Raw genomic sequence first — 15,069 nt, forward strand, 5'->3', positions numbered from 1 at the left:
TCATTTGAGAGATGCAAATGAAAACAACGCTAAGATTCCACCTCACCCCAGAAAGAATGGCTGCTATCAAGAAATCAACCAATAACAAATGCTAGTGGGGCTGTGGGGAAAGAGGAACACTGTTGGTGGGTGTATAGACTGGTGCAACCATTGTGGAAATCAGTATGGGGATACCTCAAAGAACTAGGACTGGAAGCACCATTTGATCCAGCTATTCCCCTGTTGGTTATCTTCCCCAAAGAATTAACAGAATCATACCACAGTGATATATGTGCACCCATGTTCATAGCAGCACAGTTTGTAATAGCTAAAACTTGGAAACAGCCCAAATGCCCATCACCTGGAGACTGGATAAAGAAAATGTGGTTTTTAAATAAAATGGAATACTACTCAGCCATAAAAAATGAGAAACGAGAGACATTTATAGCTAAATGGATGCACACTGGGGTGATACTCTTAAGTGAAATAAATAGGGCACACATCTATAAATACTAAATAGTTTCTCTAGTGTGATAAACTGAAAGTGTAAATAAGGAGTAAAAGGTACAATAGATAATGTGAAATAGGAGGAAAAGGGGCAAAGGGGAAGGGGAAGTGGGAGGGGTTGGGGAAAGGAAAGAAGGGAATGGAATTAATATGAGAAAATTTTAAAAAGGAAACAAAGTCTTTGTAAACAGGGAGGAATGGAGGGGTTGAAGGGAGGGCAGGGGAATGGGGAAAAAATAAGAACCAAGAGAGATTATGTAAAGGTGCAAATTTCCAATGATGAATGTCATTATATTGTATACCTAAAATGTACCAATAAAATAAATTTGTAAAAAAAGAAACAGATGGAAAGCCTTTGCTCACTCATTTCCATACAGTGTAATGGTTGGACTCAGTCTTAGAAGCTAGAATGTCTGGGTGTGAGTCTGTCTTTATCCCTTACTACCAGATTTTGAACTCTTTAGCCTCCTTTTACTTCAGTTTTCTAATCTGTAAAGTGAGGCCAATAACACTTGCCTCATTGGCTTGCTGTTAAGACTGAATGAAGAAGTATTCTGAAGAGATCTTGATACATACTATGTGCTGCTTATCTGTTAGATAGTATTTGCACTAGCATTACATAGTGAAAATCCCTAATCAAAAAATTTGAAATCTGAAATCCTCCAAAACCCAAAACACAAAAATTTGATGCCACAAGTGGAAAGTTTCATACATGAAATGTGATGGTTAAGTATGCACAAATTTCATTTGATCCACAAAATTATATTAAAATAACTGTATACAATTACCTTTAGGCTAGGTATATATGAAATATAAGTGAATTTTATGTTTAGACTTGGGTCCCATTCCCAATATAGTTCATTGTGCACATGCAAATATTCTAAAATCTGAAAAACTCCAAAATCTGAAATACTTCTGGTCCCAAGCATTTTGGATAGGGGCTACTCCACCATATAAGGATGTTAAAGGGTTTCTGTGAGACATGCTCAGAAGCACGTGAAGAGCTTAGCCCAGAGACTCAATAAGCAGTAGCTGCTGCAACTGCCCTTCTCCCATCATTGCTACTACATTTGTGGTTGCTGTGGTTTGGATGTGAAATGTCCTTCAAAAGTCCATGTGTTGAAGGCTTAGTCCCCAGCCCATGGCACTATAGGGAGATGGAGGAACCTTTAGGAGGTGGGGCCTAGTAGAAGGAAGTTAGGTCATTGAAGATGTGTCCTTCAAGGGGATATTAGGACCCACCCCCTTCCTGACTCTTGTTTTGCTTCTGAGTGCCATGAAGTGAACAGCTTTGCCACATGCTCCCATCATGATGTCCTGCCTTGCCACAGCCCCAAAAGCAATGGTGTTTACCAATGGACTGAAACCTCTGAAACCACGAGCCAAACTTCATCATTCCTCCTTATAAATTGATTATCTTAGGTATTTCATCATAGTGACAGAAAGTTGACTAACAAAGTTTTTATTCATAGGAAAAATACATGAATGTCCTAGGGGTCATTTTATTCAGACAGTAGACACCCTTACCCACCAGTCCTTTGCCAAATTTAACAATCGATCTGTTCTCTCTTATCTCAAAAGGCTTTTGTCTGTTCAAAGTCATGTGAAGAATTTGCTAGCATTTTTTGTGTCTCTGTCTCTAATTCACTTAAGAAGTCACCTTTTCAGTTTCAGGCTGGACTTTTGCTGAATGACATGAGTGGTGCCTACTCTAGTGAGTAGCCCTGTAGTCAGCATCCCTCTGACCTCCACCTGTCTCAAACTTTAGCTATTTGAGGATCACCGATTATTTTTCTATAGACCATGTGGCCTAGTCTGTCCTTCATTATTTTTCTTTAGTTTGTCTCATATTGAAAACTTAAAGTGCATTTCTTTAAAAAGAAAACTTACTACCATAAATGGAAAGCCAATACCATCTACCACAAATAGAAACTATCCACAAGAAGAAAGACCATGAAAATAAGCAATATTATTAAATTCTAGAGGAACAGGTTGCCCATCAAAGACTCTGGGCTTGAGGCCTATTTGATTTCCATTTAAAAAGGAGATATGGAGAGGTGTCAATGTTTTACTGAGGTGTTAAAGACCTTTTAACAATTTAGTGTAATGAGAAAGATTGAAAGAGAATTTAAACAGCAAAAAACTCTCACAAGATTTAGTGTTTTTCTTTCTAGAACCTTCTCTCAACTTTAAGGGACAAGGGACCACCCTTTATGTGATTCAATTCTTTTATATGAGAAGAGCTAAGGAGAAAACAGCCCGGCCTTGGCTTCTCACTTATTGATCATCTCAGGAAGATTCTTTCCTTGCTTTTGAAATGAGGGAACTGAATTAGAGAAGTATTCTTTTCTGAGGCTTTCTATACCTAAAAGTCTATGGGAATCCATCTAAAATTTTGTTCGGCTCATGTCTGAGCCCATTAATTCTGCTATCACAGAATACCATAAACTGGGTAGCTTATAAACAACAAAAATTTATTCCTCACAATGTTAGGGTCTAGAAGTCCAAGATCAGCACATTTGGTATCTGATGAGAGCTCAAATTTTGCTTCGTAGATGAGTCCTTCTTGCTATGCTCTCACACAGTGGAAGGGGTGAAGGAGCTCTGTGAGGCTTTTTAAATAAGTATACTAACCCTATTCTTGAGGACTGCACCCTCAGGACCTAACCACCTAACAAAGGCCCCACTCCTAATTCTTTTGCCTTGGTGATTCAGTTCCAATACAAGGATTTGTGGGTTGGAGGACATAAAAATTGTCTATAGCAGCTCCACACAAATGTGTTTCTCACCTACTGGTGAAACAGGGTTGTAATTCATCAAGTTGGCCCTGTGGGATGGTTTGGGTCACTGGATCTCCATGAGAAGCAAAGATGTGGGATTCATCACATACCCACAAATAAATTCACGTTTCCTGGGGGTGGATTTTTCTGCTCATTGAACAGAGCAGATGGTTGTGCTTGAAATGAAAAGGGAAGTTTCTAACCCCCTTTCTTTGCCCAGCACAGAATTTAGAAACAGTCAAATAACTTGCTAACTTCAGGTTCCATCCCCTCTCTCAATAGCTTCTGGTGATTCCTTCTGCAGATGTTTCCTTTGTCAGAGAGTCAGGGAGGAGCTGCCAGTGCATCACCCCTAAATTATCCCTCTCTTTGTGCCTCCTTCTTGCTCCTAAATTGGCAAGGATCTGTCCCACCTGTGCATGTGCCCAGATTTCTGAGCCTGCCTCTCAAGCCCCTCTACACTCTGAGTCCAATCTATAATCCTATAGCAGCCATGACTGCCAATATTCCTTTTCTTTCAATTCTCTGTATCTTCCTAATGGGCTGGTTACCTGGCTTGCAGTAGTCATGAAGAAATACTTTGGAGCTCAACAATATATATGGCTGCCTCACCCGTTAATCTTAATTTGTGTTAACATGTTTCTTGAGAGACTAGTATCAATGGTGCTTGAAGCTTTTCTGCATGTCAGACATTTGGAAGGGTGACCACTGTCCCATTTTGCCTGTGACACTGGTTAGGGTAAGCTCCCTGCTTTCTATATTCATGGGCTTCCACATGGTGGAAGAGGTTGATGTTAAACAAACGATCCCACAAAGAAATGTATACATTTGGCCCTTTATGTATATGGCTTCTTTGTCTGCAGATTCAACCAGTTGGATGGGAAATATTTTTTTTTAATTGCATTTGTACTGAAAATGTACAGACTCTTTTTTGGTAATTATTCCCAAGTAATACAGGATAACAACAATTTACACAGCACTGACATTTTATTTGGTACTATAAGTAACACAGAGGTGATTTAAGTGTGTGTACAGGATGATATACATAGGTTCTATGTAAATACTAAGCTATCTTATGTAACAGACATGATCATCTATGCCTTTGGTATCTACCAGGGTTCTGGAACCAATTCCACATGAATATTGAGAAATGACTATAATTACAAATCATGGTGAAAGAAAGAGAAGCAGAGCTAAGCTGGAACTGTGGATGTGAAGAGAGGAATACAGTGTTGGTCTTGGAGAAGCACCTTGATTGCAACTGGGAGAGAGAGAGACGCATGCCTTATTGAATACAAAGCAGTGAGTACAATGAATCAGAAACACCTACACTCTCTTGTCCCTGTTCACATTGCACTGTTTCTATTTTAATTGGCATTTTAAGCATCAAAAACCCACTCTGGTGAATTATGTAGATGTATATTAAAAGGGCATTAGAAAAGTTGAGTGTGGTGACACATGTCTGCAATCCTAGCACTTTGGGAGGCTGAGGTAGGAGAATCACAAGTTTGAGCTCAGCCTGGGCAATTTATTGATGTCCTATCTCAAAATAATAAACAAACAAACAAATAAATAAATAAATGCTGCCAATGTACCTCAGGACGAAGTCCTTGGGTTCAATCCCCTGTACCATGGAGTGAGGGCTTTAGAAGAAAAAGCTAAAACCTAGACCTTGAGACAGACACATAGATACAACTACTTCTTAGGGAGTTGGGACAGTTAAAATTAATGCCAGAACAAAAGAACATGCTTTGTTTCATTTCCGTTAGAAAAATTGTCTATGACCATTCAGAACCCTTGAGTTTCTCTGCCCAATATTCTAATTGCAGGAAGAAAGAATATGATGGCCAAGTTTGGATTTTAGTCTAGCCCCTTAGTTAGGCTAGGGGGCATTATCATTAGAAATTTCACCAAAATGTGAGCCCCATGATGTGGCAATGAGTGATTGACAATAGGAAGTAGAATGGTAGGATGCTGGGGAGTGAAGGCTTCACTGGCTTCTTACCTTCTCTTCACAAAGCAGCTCTGCCATTGCCTTCCTTCTCCAGGGTCTTATGCCCCATGGTCACTGCCCTTGAAGTGACTCCCTGCTTGCCTTCTGTCTGGAATGCTCTGTTACCCTCAGTAGTCCTATGCTGACCGCTGCCTTCAGGGGCACATGTGTCTTGTCCAGCCACCCTGATGGCTAGCACCTTGGAGTGTGCAGTGTGTCTTTGTACAATGTGTGACAGAGGAGAAACTCCATCATCGTTGCAAGGTACATAGGGAGAGTTTTAAAGAGCACATGGCCATGATGACTGTGTCATCTTCCCTGGCCCACTGCCTTCCAGCTGGATGAGTCTTCTTCCTGTTCTTCAGTGCTCTGAGAAATTTCCCACGTCACCTTGCTCTACCTTCCTCTCGTGTAGCTGCTTGCTGGTCTCAGGCTCAATTGTTCTCAAAAGGCATTGATTGGCTCTCCAGAGGAACATTTGACAATGTCTGAAGACATATTTCAGGTATCACAATGGAGAGGGGAGAGAGCTACTGGCATCTCTTGGGCTGCTACTAAATGTCCTGTAGTGCACAGGACTGCCTTGACAGCAAGAGCCCCCTAAGACCCATAGTCTGAGGTTGACAGACCCTGTAGCCAAGGCCTTCCCTGAACTTCACACGTGGCTTTCTCTCACATCCTTGTTGCCTTTTTTCATGGCACTTTGTCACCTGAAGTGACAGTTGCTTGTTTGTCACCTGAAGTGACAGTTGCTTGTTGCTTGACAGTTGCTGTTCAGTTGCTTGTTTAGTACCTGTTGTCAGGCTAGATCAGCCCTATGAAACTGGGTCCCCGTAGGCCTTCCTCACAATTGGCTCCTTCTGTGGATCACAGCTGCTAGCGCACAGTGACGGGCTCAGTAAAAGTGTGTCACATGCGCATTTAAAAAGGAAGTATGGCCTCAACTCAAGATTAACAGTCAGGGGCTCAGCAGTGAAGCCCAGGTTCTCATGGGTTGGCCATCTTTGTGTGTTTGTGCTGATTTCCCCAGTTGGTTCAAGTTCAGCCTTTGTGGTTTGCTGGCTTAGTGACCTTTGTTAAAATTTTTAATGCCCCTGGGCCTCAGTTTCTTCATCTCTAAAGTGGAACCACTATTATTAGCCCTTTTGTCCCAGAAATCCAGGAGAGAGTAAGTAAATGAGTCCACAAAACAACTCAGAAAATGCTTAGCATAGAAAAGCCTCAATAAACATCATCTATCATCCTCCTTGTCATCATGATTTGGCTGGGGTAGGCAGAGAGTCAAAAGAATGGGCTTCTGGGCCCTACAAGAAGATTAGGGGATTAGTGCAGCTTTGGAGGCCAAAGCTGTTCCCGTTGGGTTTTGCCAGCTCTTGCTCCATCCATGAAATAAACCAGATGAAGCCTTTATCCATCCCTTATTTTAAGAAGGAGGCAAGCAGAGTGTGGGGATTTAATGTGGCAGATGTTGCTTTCCTTGAATTATGAAACAAAAGGAGGAAATTAAAGTGCCCCATTGCAACAGATATGGGCCAACAGAGGAGAGGGCATGGGTTGGGTGGAGTAAAGACAAAGGAAGGAAGGAGGTGTTTTGTCATTTGGGCAATGGTTGCTCTTAAGGGTAGGTAGAGTCCTAGAATCATAAACTTTCATTGTCATGACTAATTTGGGGCTCTTCATTGTATATAAGGAAATGAGGCTCAGACAGGGAAAGTGACCCCTAAGTTTACACAGCCAGTTAGTGGTAGAGCAACCCACGGGTCTTGATACCTTGAGGAGTATTGCATTTTGCAGCCTAGATCAAAGTCAATGGTAGACAACATCCCACAACTTCCTACAATATCCTGACCTTGGGCACCTAAACTCTGCAGAAGATACCCCCGGGTATGTAATCAGCACCCAGACAGAACTCAGGGTTGGGCATGGCAATCCTAAGCTCCTCTGCAGGAGCTTTCTTCCTAGCATTTCTGGAGGGGAATGTGCCACTGCCTTGGGACTATTCTGTCTTGGGTGAATCTCAGCAATCATGGGCAAATTTCTCACCCTCCTGGAACCTCAGTTTCCTTATCTGTAAAAGTGGAGAAATAGTGGGTTCTACATCATAGGCTTGCTGAGGGAATTCGTGGGTTACTATCACACATAGTTATTAGTCCTGGCTTGGTGTGTAATTAATGAAATGTTAGTTCTCATTGCAGCCAGAATGGACTCCGGGGCACCCCCTGGGCTGTAGACATTAAGGGCAGCCCCTGTATGTGCTTATCTTCTGTTCTCTGCACCCTTGCATGGCACCTGACACCCGCTCAGGGGCCGTAAGTGGTAGTGGCAGAAGACCAATGCCTAAAGGGACACCCATTTCCCAGTCAGTGCCATGTGGCACCAGGGAATGCTGCCAGCAATGCATGAGACTCTTTGTCACTAGTTTAGACTTTAATCCTGAGTAGATAAAGCAGCCTCCTGTCCAATGGTGAAGTGCCCTCGTGATGAGGCCAGTGTTTGTTTTCCCAGACTTTCTCTGCAGCAAGAAGCCTTGCCCCAACCACTCCATGAGCAATTTGCATTTAAATTGGTTTTCTCTCATTATAGAAATCTCTTAGGTCAGCTGGAGTTTCCATTTTCCTCAGTCAGTTTGGGGACTCCATTTCTCGCTTGAGGGTCCCTCATGCTTGCCTCCCTCTCACTGACAGTGAGATGTGATCACATATTCTCGGTGGAGACCAGATTTCCTGAGAAAGTCACCCAAATCTCACAAAAGTTTAGAGAGAAGCAGGAGGTGGAGGAGGGGACTGGAGGATGCAGACCCTGAATCTGCAGAAAAGAGACCCTGTGGTGGCTCAGCTTCAGGATATAGGACTCATCTTGTCATTTATTCCAAAAAGACCCACAAAGCATGCTGCTGGGTGCTTATAGTACAGAAATAAGTAAGTCATATTCATTGCCCTCCAGGAACTCCCTATCTAGTGAAGGAGTGAAAAACAAAATCATAATATATTCAAATAATCACTTTAATAAATGTCAAAATGAGTTCCCATCAGACTAGAGGCTTTCAATAGTTCTTTTCATAAACTACACACATGTACATGTACACGCATGTACACACACATACAGATCCGTATATGTGTACACACACACCAGTTAGCATGTTTACAGTGCTGTCTATGTGGATGGAGATATATAGATAGATAGATAGATAGATAGATAGATAGATAGATAGATATACACACACACACACACACAAATATACATACATATGTATGGTATAAATTATATTTTAATTTTTTAGTATAATATACATTTAGATTAAATGTGCCCCTTCTCTGAAATACTTAGGACCAGAATTGTTCCCAGATTTTTCAGGTTTTGGTATATTTTTATATACATATTGAGATATCTTGGGGTTGAGACTCAAGTCTAAGCCTGAAATTCATTTATGCTTCATCTTATACAAGTAGTCTAAAACTAATATTACAGAATATTTATACAATTTTGTGTATGAAAAGTGGCATTATAGTTTAGAGTTTTCTACTTATGTCATCATGTCAGTGCCCAGGAATTTTGAATTTTGGAGCATTTCAGATTTTGCATTTTTTAACTGGGAGACTCAACATATATATTAATTTATTTAATTTTCATGACTTGCTATGAGGACAGTGCTATCACTACCATTGTTTTACAAATTAGGAAACTGAGGCACAGAGCGATTGAGTCACTTTCCCAGAGTCATCACTGATAAACAATAGAGGCAGACTTGAAATCATGGCAGTCTGGCTCCAGGGCCCAGGCTACTTGTCCTGTGCTATAACTACACGTGATAAAAAGTGATGCACTATCAAATTCACCTTTAAAAGGTGCCCCAGATCCACTGCACTGCCTTTGTGATCTGTTTATAGTCTGTGAGCCAAGGTTCATGAGGACTAAAGTGAACCTCAGCAGGAACGCCCATATCTTACCTGGTGAATCAGGGAGAAAGCCACAGGGAGGAGATGCTCATGCTGGGATGACTAGGAGTTTGGCAGATGGGTGAGAAGAGCAAAATATTTCATGAAGGATGAGAATGTGTCAGTTCCCAAAGAATGAACAAGCATGGAGGTCTTAGTGTAGGGACACCTCAGTGTCATGGGAGTGCTCAGGGCTAATATAGACTGAGCAGGAGACTTGAGGCTAGGAGGCTGGCAAAGACCAGACCTTGAGAGGCCTTGAATGTCACACACAGGAGCATGGGCTTTATCCTGAGGATAGTAGGGAGCCATTAAAGTGTTTGAGCAGGAGAGGGACATGGCCTGTTAGATCAATCTAGTTGTAGTGTGGAAAGCTGGCTAGACAGAGGCCAATTTGAGGAAATACAATCAATAAATATAATCAATATTGTAATCATTGTCATTTGATTGAGTGTCACCGATGGGGTGAGGTGGACTTGCAAACACAGAGGTCCTTTCGCTGCTCACTGATGTGTATTGTGGAGCATTATTCATCCAGCAGGGTTACCTTAGTCCAGTTCCACAGACACCTTGCAGGCATGGAGCTAAGACAGTGATGTTGGAAGATTACATGTGTGAGATAGAGTGGGGGAAAGTAATCTGATCTTAGTTTTCAGCCAACATCAGGACTGAAGGAGAGCAAAGAGGTAGGAATGGTGCTCCACTTTCTGGGTTAGCTCAACAAAATTAATCTTTAATCCTTTTATCTAACACCAAAGGCTGGCAAGCTTTTCTTTAAAGGGCCAGAGAAAATATTTTATGTGATTCAAGCCCTACAGTCTCTGTTACAACTACTCAACTTTTCCATGGTATTACTAAAGCATCCATAGACAAGACATAAATGAACTATGCTGCAATAAAACTTTATTTAACAAAACAGGTAGTGGGCTAGATTTAGCTTGAGGGCTGTAATTTCCTGACCCCTGGGCTACATCATGAGGTGGGCAGAGGGTCAAATAGGCTGACGACTAGATGTGCCTAGCAAGAGAAAGGTGAGAATCTCCTGGGTCTCACACCTTATCAGGTACCAATGGGCCATCCTTCTCTCCTTTAAGGATGTCCATGAGATCATACAAAGACTTATCTGAATGTACAGAGTAATGCTAATGTCTAATCCCAGGAGTCACAAAAAGATTCAGTGCCTTACTCACATCCATATAGCTAGTAAGTATCAGAACTGAGGCTTGGAACCCGAGCAGTCCCACCTGATGCTGTAGGCCTATGTGGGTGCCACAACTCTCAGACCAAACTCTCAAGTTATCCTTGAACCCAGGCTGGAGCTACTCAAACCCTGGGGATAGTTTTGCCCTCAGCCTGCATAACACTGTCATTGGAAACAAGCAGATGCACGAGAGATGAGCCCATCTGCTTCAAAACCCAGTGCAATAGGAACAAATGAAAAGAATCTCTCTGAAATCTGTTATTAAGCAAAATGGTTGTCAGAAATGGATTTATGCAAGGAGAATGTATTTGTATGTGAGAGTATTGCCATCTAAGGGGTGAGTGGGACACAAAATATGAAGAGACAAATGGTCTCTGTGTGTTTATTCTTCGAGCATCCATTCAGGACTCCTGGGAATCCCATCTCTGCCCTCTGCGAAGGCATCAAATGAAAGGGAACCCTGAAGAGAAGAAAATTATTTGAATGCCCCACACATCACACATGATGGGGTGAATCCAGGCTGCTCTGGGACACATTGCAGGGACATCTGCTTTGGCCTGGGCAGAGGGACCTGGGGCCAAGCCCAGATTATCTAAGGGGTGAGAGTTGTCCATGTGTGTTCCCAGGAGAGGGGACATCATCTTCAGAGACAAGGGGGATTTGAGGCCATCCTGGAGGTGAGGAGATAATTTAGAAAGGAGATGGTTGGTGGGATTTGGGATTGGTACTGGGGAGTCTGCCACCCAGCCAGTCAGCCTGGACCACTCTGAGCTGAAGGCTACCTTATTCTCAGTGCCTGTCTGTGAAAAGAACAGCCCCTGAGTTCTAGATGGAGTGCAAAATGCTTGCCAACATTTGGTAACGCCAAGAACACTCTGCTGATATTGCATCTTGAAATAGTAAAAATGAATGATAGTAAATCACTTCTATCATGCTGTCCATCCATTTTGCCCTGCATTTCCAAAGGCTTAATTTGCTTGTACTCCCTGAAAGTTTGAAAGAAGGCCAAAATTGATATTGCCATCACCTCTGCTGCATTGTTTTTTGTTGTTGTTGCTGTTTTTTGGTACCGGGGATCGAACCCGGGTCCTTGCACTTGCGCAGCCGGCGGCGAAACCACTGAGCTAAATCCCCAGCCTCTGCTGCATTGTTTAAAACAGTAATGGCTCCCATTCTGGGGGACCCTCACACTGGCCTACTATCCTATTTACCAGAAGAGCAACTGGAGGCTCAGAGAGATCCAGTCACTTACTCAGGACCATACTTTGGGAAAAAAAGGAGTCAGGACCTAAACAATTTCTGCCTGCCATCTGAGCCTAAGGTCATCCCCCTGGACCTCTTTGCTCTGACATCATACAGTTGAAGGACCTCATGCATTTCTGAGAACATGGTAATCTATTACTGTATCTGTCCCTCCAAGGAATCATCTTACAAGACAACACATCATGGCTTAGGTAGGTACAGTGTCTTCCCCAAGGTCACACAGCTTTTGAAGGGGCAAATGGGGGCCTGAACCAAGGTCTCACCATCACCAAGACAAAGTTCTTTCTCCTTTACCTTGACTTCCAAGTTCACAACAAAGAAGATAGACAGCTAATGTTTCGCCCTGGCACGACTCAAAAAAAGAAAAGGAACAACTAAAAACTTGTGTTCACTTAATCTCTACATTGGCAGGTATTCATCAAACAATCAAAAGACAAATGCCTTGGAGAGCAGACTGTGCCAATCACAGACAAATGACATCATCAGGAGCAGGCCATGTCGGGCCAATTTAATTTCCTAGGACAGAGTGGCAGGCTGGGAGATAAGACTAAAGCCTTGATGTTGTCATTTTCCCTGAGTCTGAAGGGTATGTTAGATCAGCTCCAAGGAAACAACTGGTGGGTGAGGAGGGGGGCAGGCCACACTACACACACACACAGAGGCACACACATGAACAGCCACTGATATACAGACACACAGAAACAGAGAGATACACAATCATATGAACACACAGAAGGAATATACCAAAAATACATACACACACACACCAACAGTACACATGCAGGTTCACAGAAACACACATATAGACATGTAGAGAAGACACAACTGTATTGACATAGGCAGATCCTCAGACATAGAGTCACACACAAACACACACAGCCAAGCAGAGACATGTGTGTATGTATAAGCACAGAAACATAGACACAGAGAGACGTAGATATACATACAGACACACAGACAGACATACCCACCGTCCTCCCTCCCCATGCAGACGTGCAAAAACATGGACATACACATTCACATACTCAAGGAAACAGATACAAACACCCACCTGTAAGTGTAGATACCGTCCCTCACCACACCACACTGACTTTCCTGGAACATCTTCCTTAGCACCCCCAAAATGACATCCTTCCCCCACCAGGGACTCCAGAAAATGAGCGCTTCCAGGTGTCCATATGTTTTCTTGACCCTGCCCAGCCTGATATCTTCAACTCAACACGTGGGGAACACGCCTGGCAGAGGTGCTGGTCAGGAGGGACATGGACTTTGGAATCAGGCTGGCCTCAGATCCATGGCAGCTCTCCCATTCACTGAGTGTGGGGACTCGGGGAAGTCTCCTTACCTCTCTGAGCCTCCAATTTCTTATCTGTAGAGGGGCTGGTAACCCCTGTGATGAGACCATTGGACTGCAGACCTTGAGGCTCTGGCATTCAGGGAGGAGATTTTTGTGCTAGCTGCTTGTTTTTAGTCATTTCAGTGGCTACCACCCTCACCAAGCTATGAACCCAACATAGTGTCTGTCAAGCTTAGATAGATACAGCGTCTTCCCCAAGGTCACGCAGCTTTTGAAGGAGCAAATGGGGACCTGAACCAAGGTCTCACCATCACCAAGATAAAGATCTTTCTCCTTTACCTTGGCTTCCAAGTTCACAACAAAGAAGATGGACAGCTAATGTTTTGCCCTGGTGACCTCTAGTTACTAAACACACACTCAAAATATAACAATTGTTAACCCCTGTGAATGACTGGATGAATAAATGTTTTTCCTGAGTGATACAATTCAACAAATGACTTCTATAGCAGACTCTGCCTCTCCTGGATGTGGAGTGGCTCATAAGAATGAATTGTTGCATAGTCTTCAATCCACCTCTCAGTCTCCAGTCTTCATGGAGCTTTCCCTGGGCCTGTATTTTTAAAAATCCACAATCCTAAACCTCCCCATGCCTGCAGTTCTTCATGCTTTTTTTCAGCTAATATATAGAAATACGTATAATGTAAATGTAATATATTACATATTAAAGCATGTCTTATATTTCTATTACATATTTATGCATATTATATATAGATGTTTGTATGTGTAATGCTGATCATTTTCATTTAAGGCCCATTCTGTTTCCACATTTTTTTCCTGTTTAAACTACAGAGCCCCATCCAGAATCTGTCTAATCTGTTTTTCTTTCTCTAGCATTGGTATAATTTGTGGGTTTGAAACTCAACCAACCTGTGGACCAATTAAGCTCCTTTGCATAACAACTGCATCTGGCAGCTCCTGAGTGTGCTCAGCTGAGCATCCTGCAGATCCTGAAAGGTTCTTACATTGTCTCATTCTGGCTCCTGCACACCTCAGAGGTGCTGAAGCCCCACCCCCTCCTTCTAGTTCCAGTCTCATTTCCCTGAAAAAAACGGAGTCTGCAGGGAGAGTCTTCGCCTCTGTCCCAGGCAGGCAGAATGGATGCAGACACAAGGCATGGGGGTCATGACCCTTCCCCACACAGGAGAATAAAGATGTCCAAAGATCATGACCACCTGGTAGTCAGGAGCCAGGGCAGGCAGCAGTGACTCATGGGCACACCAGGCAGCCAGGTGTAGGGAGGGCACTGACTCACAGCCCTGCCAGCCCAAGGAGCAGAACAGAGGTTCTGGGCAGAACAGAGGAAGCTGTTGCTGACAGCTTGAACCCAAAGACAATATATATATATATATATATATATATATATATATATCAGGGGAGATTTTTTTTCTTGTATCACCTTCTTCTCATTTTGTAAGTTGTGTTTACTGGGATAGCTCCACGTGTGCCTGATATATATATATATATATATATATATATATATATATATATATATATATATATTAGACAAATAATCCATTTCCTTACACTTGCCTCCACACATCCATTTTTTCCAACCGGCATCTGCCTCAAATTCTACTAGCAATTAATTTCATGAGATTGGACTTGGTTCCCCCTTAAGGTTGCTCTTCAAAACTTATCCTCACACAGCAAGTTGTAATGGGAAAAAAGAGGAGTTTACATCATAAGGCGAGAGCTAACACCTGACTCTCCATTTCAGAGGTGCCAACAGGGCGTGCCAGAGAAGGAAGTGATCCATTCAACATTCACAGAAAGCCCAGGATTAAAATGCGAGTCTGTGTGGCCCTAAAGGCTCTTTCCACATCTCCCTATTGCCTTCTAAATGTTTTGCAATCTCACTAAAAGACTGCCAGACACAATGCACTTTGTCCACAATGAGATGACAAATATATGTCACTTCAGATGCCAATGCTAACATACTGGTGGAACCAGAAAAAAATACAATGTTTCATTTCACTGAAATGTTGTTCTATTTCATGGACATTTTGAAATTTCAGATGCAAGATCCATCTTGTTACCAAGAGGACAAAAGCCCA

The 15,069-nt window shown here is 42.6% G+C and overlaps 2 long non-coding RNA genes across 8 annotated transcripts in view; one reads left to right on the top strand and one right to left on the bottom strand.

Annotated features, from left to right (window-relative positions):
- Positions 1 to 13,316, bottom strand: part of LOC101723394 (uncharacterized) — a 62,530-nt gene extending 49,214 nt beyond the window's left edge. For 4 of the 6 annotated variants that reach the window (XR_015444628.1, XR_015444629.1, XR_015444625.1 and 1 more), the window contains exon 1: positions 12,710 to 13,316. This is a non-coding gene — a long non-coding RNA (uncharacterized LOC101723394). The remainder of the gene's footprint in view (positions 1 to 12,709) is intronic. The other 2 variants (XR_015444626.1, XR_015444627.1) reach the window with 2 other exon arrangements.
- Positions 1 to 15,069, top strand: part of LOC110344694 (uncharacterized) — a 170,956-nt gene that overhangs the window by 105,450 nt on the left and 50,437 nt on the right. The window contains exon 4 of one of the 2 annotated variants that reach the window (XR_015444624.1): positions 4,383 to 4,568. This is a non-coding gene — a long non-coding RNA (uncharacterized LOC110344694). Of the gene's footprint in view, positions 1 to 4,382; positions 4,570 to 15,069 lie in introns of those variants that run through there. The other variant, XR_002387425.2, reaches the window with a different exon arrangement.

The sequence above is a fragment of the Heterocephalus glaber genome, unplaced genomic scaffold (assembly GCF_053883595.1).
Source record: "Heterocephalus glaber isolate CG9 unplaced genomic scaffold, H.glaber_assembly_v1.0 deba00001606, whole genome shotgun sequence".
Lineage (NCBI taxonomy): Eukaryota > Metazoa > Chordata > Mammalia > Rodentia > Bathyergidae > Heterocephalus > Heterocephalus glaber.